This window comes from Zea mays, chromosome 2, assembly GCF_902167145.1.
Source record: "Zea mays cultivar B73 chromosome 2, Zm-B73-REFERENCE-NAM-5.0, whole genome shotgun sequence".
Lineage (NCBI taxonomy): Eukaryota > Viridiplantae > Streptophyta > Magnoliopsida > Poales > Poaceae > Zea > Zea mays.
The window spans coordinates 161056350-161064184 of record NC_050097.1 but is presented as its reverse complement, the minus strand read 5'-3'; the positions used below and the strand labels follow the sequence as shown (position 1 = coordinate 161064184).

The 7835-nt window shown below is 45.3% G+C and overlaps 1 pseudogene across 1 annotated transcript; it reads right to left on the bottom strand.

Annotated features, from left to right (window-relative positions):
• Positions 1-229: 229 nt before the first annotated feature.
• Positions 230-2865, bottom strand: LOC111258528 (uncharacterized; annotated as a pseudogene). The gene has a single exon (NR_151628.1). The product of NR_151628.1 is annotated as an uncharacterized protein (transcript).
• Between the last annotated feature and the right edge of the window lie 4970 nt (positions 2866-7835).

Sequence of the window (7835 nt, the reverse complement as noted above, 5' to 3'; positions counted from 1 at the left end):
AAGCGGGAATAGACGAGAAAAGATTAAAAAAAGTTTAGAAAAGAATCAGAATAGCAGAGGTAAGTAGATAATGGTTGTCCGGTTCTATCTAGGTTTCGTCCTACAGTCAACATTCCTCTGATACCACTTCTGTCACACCCGGATTTTGGGGCACCAAGACCCGGGCGCGAACATAATCACCAGGTGTGCTGGGACCAAGTCTCACACATATGATGAATCATGACACAGGATCGAATGTCACATCTTTACTACATAATAGAAGTTCTATACAAAATAAATAAATAAATACATTATAAGGAGACAGCGGTCCAGCAACCCAAAGTTGACTGGGAGACGACGGCCTAGACCTCTCACGAACTCGTCACAGCATCCTCCAAGCGCCTCATCCTGCGGTACTTGTTCTTGACCTGTGGGGGGTGTGAGACAGCAAGAGTGAGCTCACATACGTTCATCGCTCAACAAGTTGTGGGGAATAATGTGCATGAACTCGCCAAAGGTGGGAGCTCACGTGAAGTGTAAGGCTTACCAAAGAGGATGGTTTGAGCTAAGCATTGCTTTTAAAGTTGGTCAAATTTTTATTAGCAATTACTAAGTATAAGTAAATACCAACCCAATTAAGTAGTAGAACAAAAGTAACAACATCACCTGCGATGCAATGCATATGACAAATTGAGTTTAAGTTCCATAATTTAATCATGTGAGTGTCCGAGCCGCTCATGACCGTGAGCATGGCTAGTATACCAGTTTTACACTCTGCAGAGGTTGCGCATCTTTACCCACAAGTCATGTTACCCATCTGCCAAGGGATCGCGACTTCCCATACACCTCTACCGAGGAGGCGAGGCAGGGTAACACTACGAGGCCTTTACAAAGTTCCACTAGCTTCAGAAAACCCGCTACAGTTTATAGGAAGCTCCAATGCAGGAATCCCTTGCATGACCGCCATCGCAGCAAAATCATCCCGAGGGCCTCCCTACACTGACCACTCCCCTACTGCCCTTGCCCCTTTCGGGTAAGGTAGTCCTCCACTAGCTTTCCTAATTAATCAGCCAAGGGCGTCCCATTATACCCTTGTGGTAGCACTATTTTCCCGGGTGGTTGCTCCATGTTCCAATTAACATAATGATCTTATCATGAACGATAAATAACAACGGATAACAAAAGTATAATCATGAGTAATGTATCTTCATACCCAAAACCACATAAAGCACTAGCAAGTACTACCCAAAAAGTTCAGTGGTAACAAGGTATAAAGATAATCAAACTAGGGTAACCTATTGGGTCCCATCAAAATTAACCTATGCAGATCATTATGATTAATCAGAACATGGCTGGGTAAAAAGAAGTGATCAAGGGGCACAACTTGCCTGGCACTTGAGAAGGTACCAACTTGCTCTTCAGATGACACGTGACCTCACTGCTAAACGTAGCAATACAGACATACATGGTATAGGCAAAATTAACATCACACCAATCATAAGAATAAATTGCGTAATCATAATCTACGCGTTTCTACGAGACCGTGGGAACAAGAATCATTAAATTCGGAGTTACGGTTACCAAGTTATGGATTTCTCAAGTTATGTAGCACCTAGAACAGATTAATTCAAATGGACAATTTTAATTCAAGTTTCATGGCTAAACAGTGTTACTAGTTGATAGACAATATTAAAACAAAATTATAGCATCTGGAATGACTCAATTTGGAGCTAAAATGAATTAACTATCAATTATACAAGTTTATGGAATTATTTTCATACTAAAAACCTATTTCTTTATTAATTTCTGAATATCCTAAGTGTTCTGGACTGGACACAATATTTCTTAAAAGACAAGGGCCTAAATCACAATTTTCCCAAGACTCAGTATTCCCACAGTGCGGACTGCGGGTTGTTTATAGTTAAATATGAGGTCTCTTTTGCAAAACGCGCAGGTCGAAAGGGTATCGGTTAATTCGGGCCGTTGAATCAAGGATGCACGCCCCATATTAAATCGCGCAACAGCGAACCGGTATCAGGTGCCAGCCGCACGATTCGAGATCCATGGACCATAACGTCCCACGCCCAGATCTAACACAAGCCTAGGATAACCGATCAACGGTCGAGATCCGACCGAGTTGAATAGGTACGAGCCTCTAATCCAGGCCGCCCAAAGCCAATCGGACGACCAGGGGTCTTTCTTCCTCGCTCAGCTACAGGGGTACGGCGGCGCCGCCCCAACGACGGTAGCCTACGTCGGAGAACGGCGCCTCGGTGCACTGGTGTCCCATCCAAAAAACGGATCTAATCCAGACGTACAAGGGAGGACGGCGAACATCATGGGAGGTGTCTTACCGGCAATCGCAGAATGAATACCCCTGGCCACGGCGCACAGCGGACATGCGGAGGAGCATGCATTTCGTCAACAAATTCCAAGATCTTCGGCCGCCAAACCGCCGCAGAAAGTTCACCTGCCCGGACCTCCACGCACGGTGAGACTTTCCGGTACGAATCCGTGGACTATGGTGACGAGCCCACAGTGCCGGACCCAGCGACCCTCCAGCGCACAGGAGCAGCCGCAAACACGCAACTGCCCTACCGGCACCGCAACAGCTGCCCAGGAGCGATCCCAGTCCGTCTTCCCAACCCTGCTACGCAGGGCGCGCCGTGGTTAGGCCCCCAGAAGCAACTGCTGCAAGCTTGAGTGGCCCTGAAGCCCCGACGACGACCATGGCCATGCGTATGGCGCGATTTCTTTCTCTCCTCGGCGCGGCGACGATTTTTTTTGTTCTCTCTTGAATTCGTGCTCGCCGGTGACCTCACGCTTTCAGATCGTGCGTGGTTAAGGCTTCAGGGGAAAGCGGTGTCCAGCCATGGCTTGCTAGATGGATTAGAGGGGGGGTGGCGAGGACCCGATTTATAGCCTGGGGGGCGAGCGCACGGAACAGCCAGAGTAATCGAGCAGCAGATATCTCGGCGGGTTGTTGCAACGACCGCAAAGATTGCTGGGATCTTCAACGAACTGGAAACAAAGAGCCTGTATATGCGACTCCACCTATCAACGAAACCAGGCACGAACAGGTTCACGGAGGCACTGGCTAGGGGGCCCGTTTCGCAGCAACACGGCTGAGCGAACAAATGCTAGTCGGATCCATACCAGCGATACGTGGGAGAGCTAGCTAGATGACATCATTGCTTATGTCAGGATGACGTATGTTGCGGCAAGATGAATAAATAATTGAGGCAAAACTAGCGTGGCTATGCGGTTGGGTTTATGTCATGCGGGAGAGTAATTTAGCCCAGCCGTTGGCACCCAAGTGCTTATGGGTAGGCAAGTTGTGTGCGCGCGCGTCTGGCCCAAGCAGTGGAGAAGCCAGCCTATGCAGGGGTTTAGCTCTTTTTTTTTATTTTCAAATTTCGAATTTCAAATCAAATTCTAATAAAGTTTGAATTCCAAGTTTAATTAGAATGCACAATCAAAGAAAATCTCAACATACAATGTAGAGTTATATACCTATATATTTTAGTCCTTTTATTCATTTAGGCAAATACGGCTCCATAGATAACTCGTGAAAGTATAATATGCTCAAACAAACAAAATAGACGTCATTCTATTATTTCTTACTTGAGTTTTTAAAATAGATTTTAGATTTTTTTTAATCTCTTCTAAATCTCAATATAAAATTTTAGGTATTACAAATTCTACTTTTCAAACTTAAACTTGTCTCAAAGTTTTGTGTACACAGGTAAAAATACAAGAACTCCATCATGAGGTGCATAATCTTATATCTATTTATTTTATTATTTGGCTAGCTTAATTCTATTCAATTGGACATTCAAAAGCATGAGAATTCCAATAATATCCAAAGGTTTCAAAAATCCCTAAAACACTATTATATCAATATATGCATTTTTTAATCTTTTTTTATACCAATTTTAGGGCTTTACACTTCCTCAATGGACCAATCAAGGAAGAGGTCTATGTTGAGCAACCTCCCGGCTTTGAAGATAGTTTACAAGTGAAGAAGGGTAGGAATTCCAAATTTGCTCCCAAAGCCGTAGAAGGATTTTTGTTAGGTTATGGCTCAAATATAAAGGCGTATAGAGTCTTCAACAAATCATCGGGTTTGGTTGAAGTCTCTAGCGACGTTGTATTTGATGAGACTAATAGCTCTCCAAGAGAGCAAGTTGTTGATTTTGATGACGTAGATGAAGAAGAAGTTCCAACGGCCGCAATACGCACCATGGCGATTGGAGATGTGAGGCCACAGGAACAAGGTGAACGAGATCAACCTTCTTCCTCAACAATGGTGCATTCCCCAACTCAAGATGATGAACAGGAGGCGTGTGATCAAGGGGGAGCACAAGATGATCATGTAATGGAGGAAGAAGCACAACCGGCACCTCCAACCCAAGTTCGAGCAATGATTCAAAGGGATCATCCCGTCGACCAAATTTTGGGTGATATTAGCAAGGGAGTAACTACTCGATCTCGATTAGTTAATTTTTGTGAGCATTACTCTTTTGTCTCTTCTATTGAGCCTTTCAGGGTAGAAGAGGCCTTGCTAGACCCGGACTAGGTGTTGGCCATGCAGGAGGAGCTCAACAACTTCAAGAGAAATGAAGTTTGGACACTGGTGCCTCATCCCAAGCAAAATGTTGTAGGAACCAAGTGGGTATTCCGCAACAAACAAGACGAGCACGGAGTGGTGACAAGGAACAAGGCACGACTTGTGGCAAAAGGTTATGCCCAAGTCGCAGGTTTGGACTTTGAGGAGACTTTTGCTCCTGTGGCTAGGCTAGAGTCCATTCGTATTTTGCTAGCATATGCCGCTCACCATTCTTTCAGGTTGTTCCAAATGGATGTGAAGAGCGCTTTCCTCAACGGGCCAATCAAGGAGGAGGTGTACGTAGAGCAACCCCCTGGCTTCGAGGATGAACGGTACCCCGACCACGTGTGTAAGCTCTCTAAGGCGCTCTATGGACTGAAGCAAGCCCCAAGAGCATGGTATGAATGCCTTAGAGACTTTCTAATTGCTAATGCTTTCAAGGTTGGGAAAGCCGATCCAACTCTTTTTACTAAGACTTTTGATGGTGATCTTTTTGTGTGCCAAATTTATGTTGATGACATAATATTTGGTTCTACTAACCAAAAGTCTTGTGAAGAGTTTAGCAGGGTGATGACTCAGAAATTCGAGATGTCAATGATGGGCGAGTTAAGCTACTTCCTTGGGTTCCAAGTGAGGCAACTCAAGGATGGAACCTTCATCTCTCAAACCAAGTACACGCAAGACTTGATCAAGCGGTTTGGGATGAAGGACGCCAAGCCCGCAAAGACTCCAATGGGTACCGACGGACACACCGACCTCAACAAAGGAGGTAAGTCCATTGATCAAAAGGCATACCGGTCTATGATAGGGTCTTTACTTTATTTATGTGCTAGTAGACCGGATATTATGCTTAGTGTATGCATGTGTGCTAGATTTCAATCCGATCCAAGGGAGTGTCACTTAGTGGCTGTGAAGCGAAGTCTTAGATATTTAGTCGCTACGCCTTGTTTCGGGATCTGGTATCCAAAGGGGTCGACCTTTGACTTGATTGGATATTCAGACTCCGACTATGCTGGATGTAAGGTCGATAGGAAGAGTACATCGGGGACGTGACAATTCTTAGGAAGGTCCCTGGTGTCATGGAGTTCTAAGAAACAAACCTCCGTTGCCCTATCCACCGCTGAGGCCGAGTACGTTGCCGCAGGACAGTGTTGCGCGCAACTACTTTGGATGAGGCAAACCCTCAGGGACTTTGGCTACAATTTGAGCAAAGTCCCACTCCTATGTGATAATGAGAGTGCTATCCGCATGGCGGATAATCCTGTTGAACACAACCGCACAAAAGCACATAGACATCCGGCATCACTTTTTGAGAGACCACCAGCAAAAGGGAGATATCGAAGTGTTTCATGTTAGCTCCGAGAACCAGCTAGCCGATATCTTTACCAAGCCTTTAGATGAGCAGACCTTTTGCAAGTTGCGTAGCGAGCTAAATGTCTTAGATTCGTGGAACTTGGATTGAATTATAGCATACATGTGTTTATGCCTTTGATCATGTTCCTTATGCATTTTGTTGTTTATCTATGGTGCTCAAGTTGTACAAGCACTCCCCGGACCTTACAAGTCCATTTGCACGTGATGCACAAATTTAGGGGGAGATGTGTTACAACTTGACCCTTTGAGACTAACTGTGTGTTTAAGGTTGCTTAATTAAGTCTCAAAGGAGGTTTGAAAGGGAAAAAAGGTGGACTTGGACCATGTCAGACTTCCACTGCACTTCGATGAGAGGGTAATTTATTCCAAGTTCATCTAATGTACTCTTATTGCCTTTATATTCTTACTTGAAGATTTTGGTGAGGCAATGGGGTTCGAGGGCCAAAGTTGATCCCGTTTTGGTGCTTGATGCCAAAGGGGGAGAAAATAAGGCCAAAGCAAGAAATGGATCAGCTACCACTTGTGAATTGAATTTTGAAAATAGTAGAGTTAGAGTTTTTTGTTTGTCAAAATACTCTCGTTTGTCTCTTATTGTCAAAAGTTGGTCTCATTGGTCTCATGTGGGGAGAATGGTTGATTATGGGAAATAGGGGGAGTTTTTGATACTGTGATCAATTTCTATTGAAACAACTCTCTTTATGTCTCTACAAGTGTGTTTGACTTAGACATAGGAAATTGAGTTTGATTTGCAAAAACAAACCAAGTGGTGGCAAAGAATGATCCATATATGCCAAATTTGATTCAAAATAAATTTGAGTTCTTATTTGAATTGATTTTGTACTTGTTCTACTTGCTTTATGTTGTGTTGGCATAAATCACTAAAAAGGGGGAGATTGAAAGGGAAATGTGCCATTGGGCCATTTCTAAGTGTTTTGGTGATTTAGTGTCCAACACAAGTGCCGAAGTGTCAAATGGTGGACAAAGTACAAATCATGTCAAAAGGTATGTTTCTAGACTTAGTACATTGTTTTATGGACTAATGTATTGTGTCTAAGTGCTGGAAACAGGATAGATTGAATTGGAAATGAGATGGCTCTGTTCAGCCAAAGTCAGCTCGGTCTGGGTGCACCGGACAGTGTCCGGTGTGCCAGACTGGCTCTGGCGAACTCGTCGCTCTCGGGAGTTGATTAACGGCGTACGGCTATAATTCACCGAACTGTCCGGTGTGCACCGGACATTGTCCGGTGAGCCAACGGTCGCCGGGCCAACGGTCGGCCGCTTAATCCGGGCGCGACGTGTGGCCGAGCCAACGGCTAGAAGGGGGCACCGGACTATCCGGTGTGCACCGGACAGTGTCCGGTGCGCCAACGGCTCCAAGGCTGCCAACGGTCGGCTTCGCCAAATAAGGAAGGAAATCCGCACCGGACAGTGTCCGGTGGTGCACCGGACTGTCCGGTGCGCCAGGCGACAGAAGGCAAGATCAGCCTTCCTAGAATGTTCTCAACGGCTCCTAGCTGCCTTGGGGCTATAAAAGGGACCCCTAGGCGCATGGAGGAGTAAGCCAAGCATTCCTTGAGCACTCTTGATCACTCACACTCCATTCTTGCGCACTTGTTCGACAGTCTAGTGATTTCAGCTCCGTTCTAGTGTGCTAGTCTTTTGAGCTTAAGTCTGGGTCTTGTGTGTGCGTATTTGCTGTGATCTTTGTGTCTTGTGTGAGCTGCTAATCCCTCCCTTACTCCGTGCTTATTTGTGAACATCTTTGTAAGGGTGAGAGGCTCCAAGTTGTGGAGATTCCTCGCGAACGGGATTAAGAAAAGCAAAGCAAAACACCGTGGTATTCAAGTGGGTCTTTGGACCGCTTGAGAGGGGT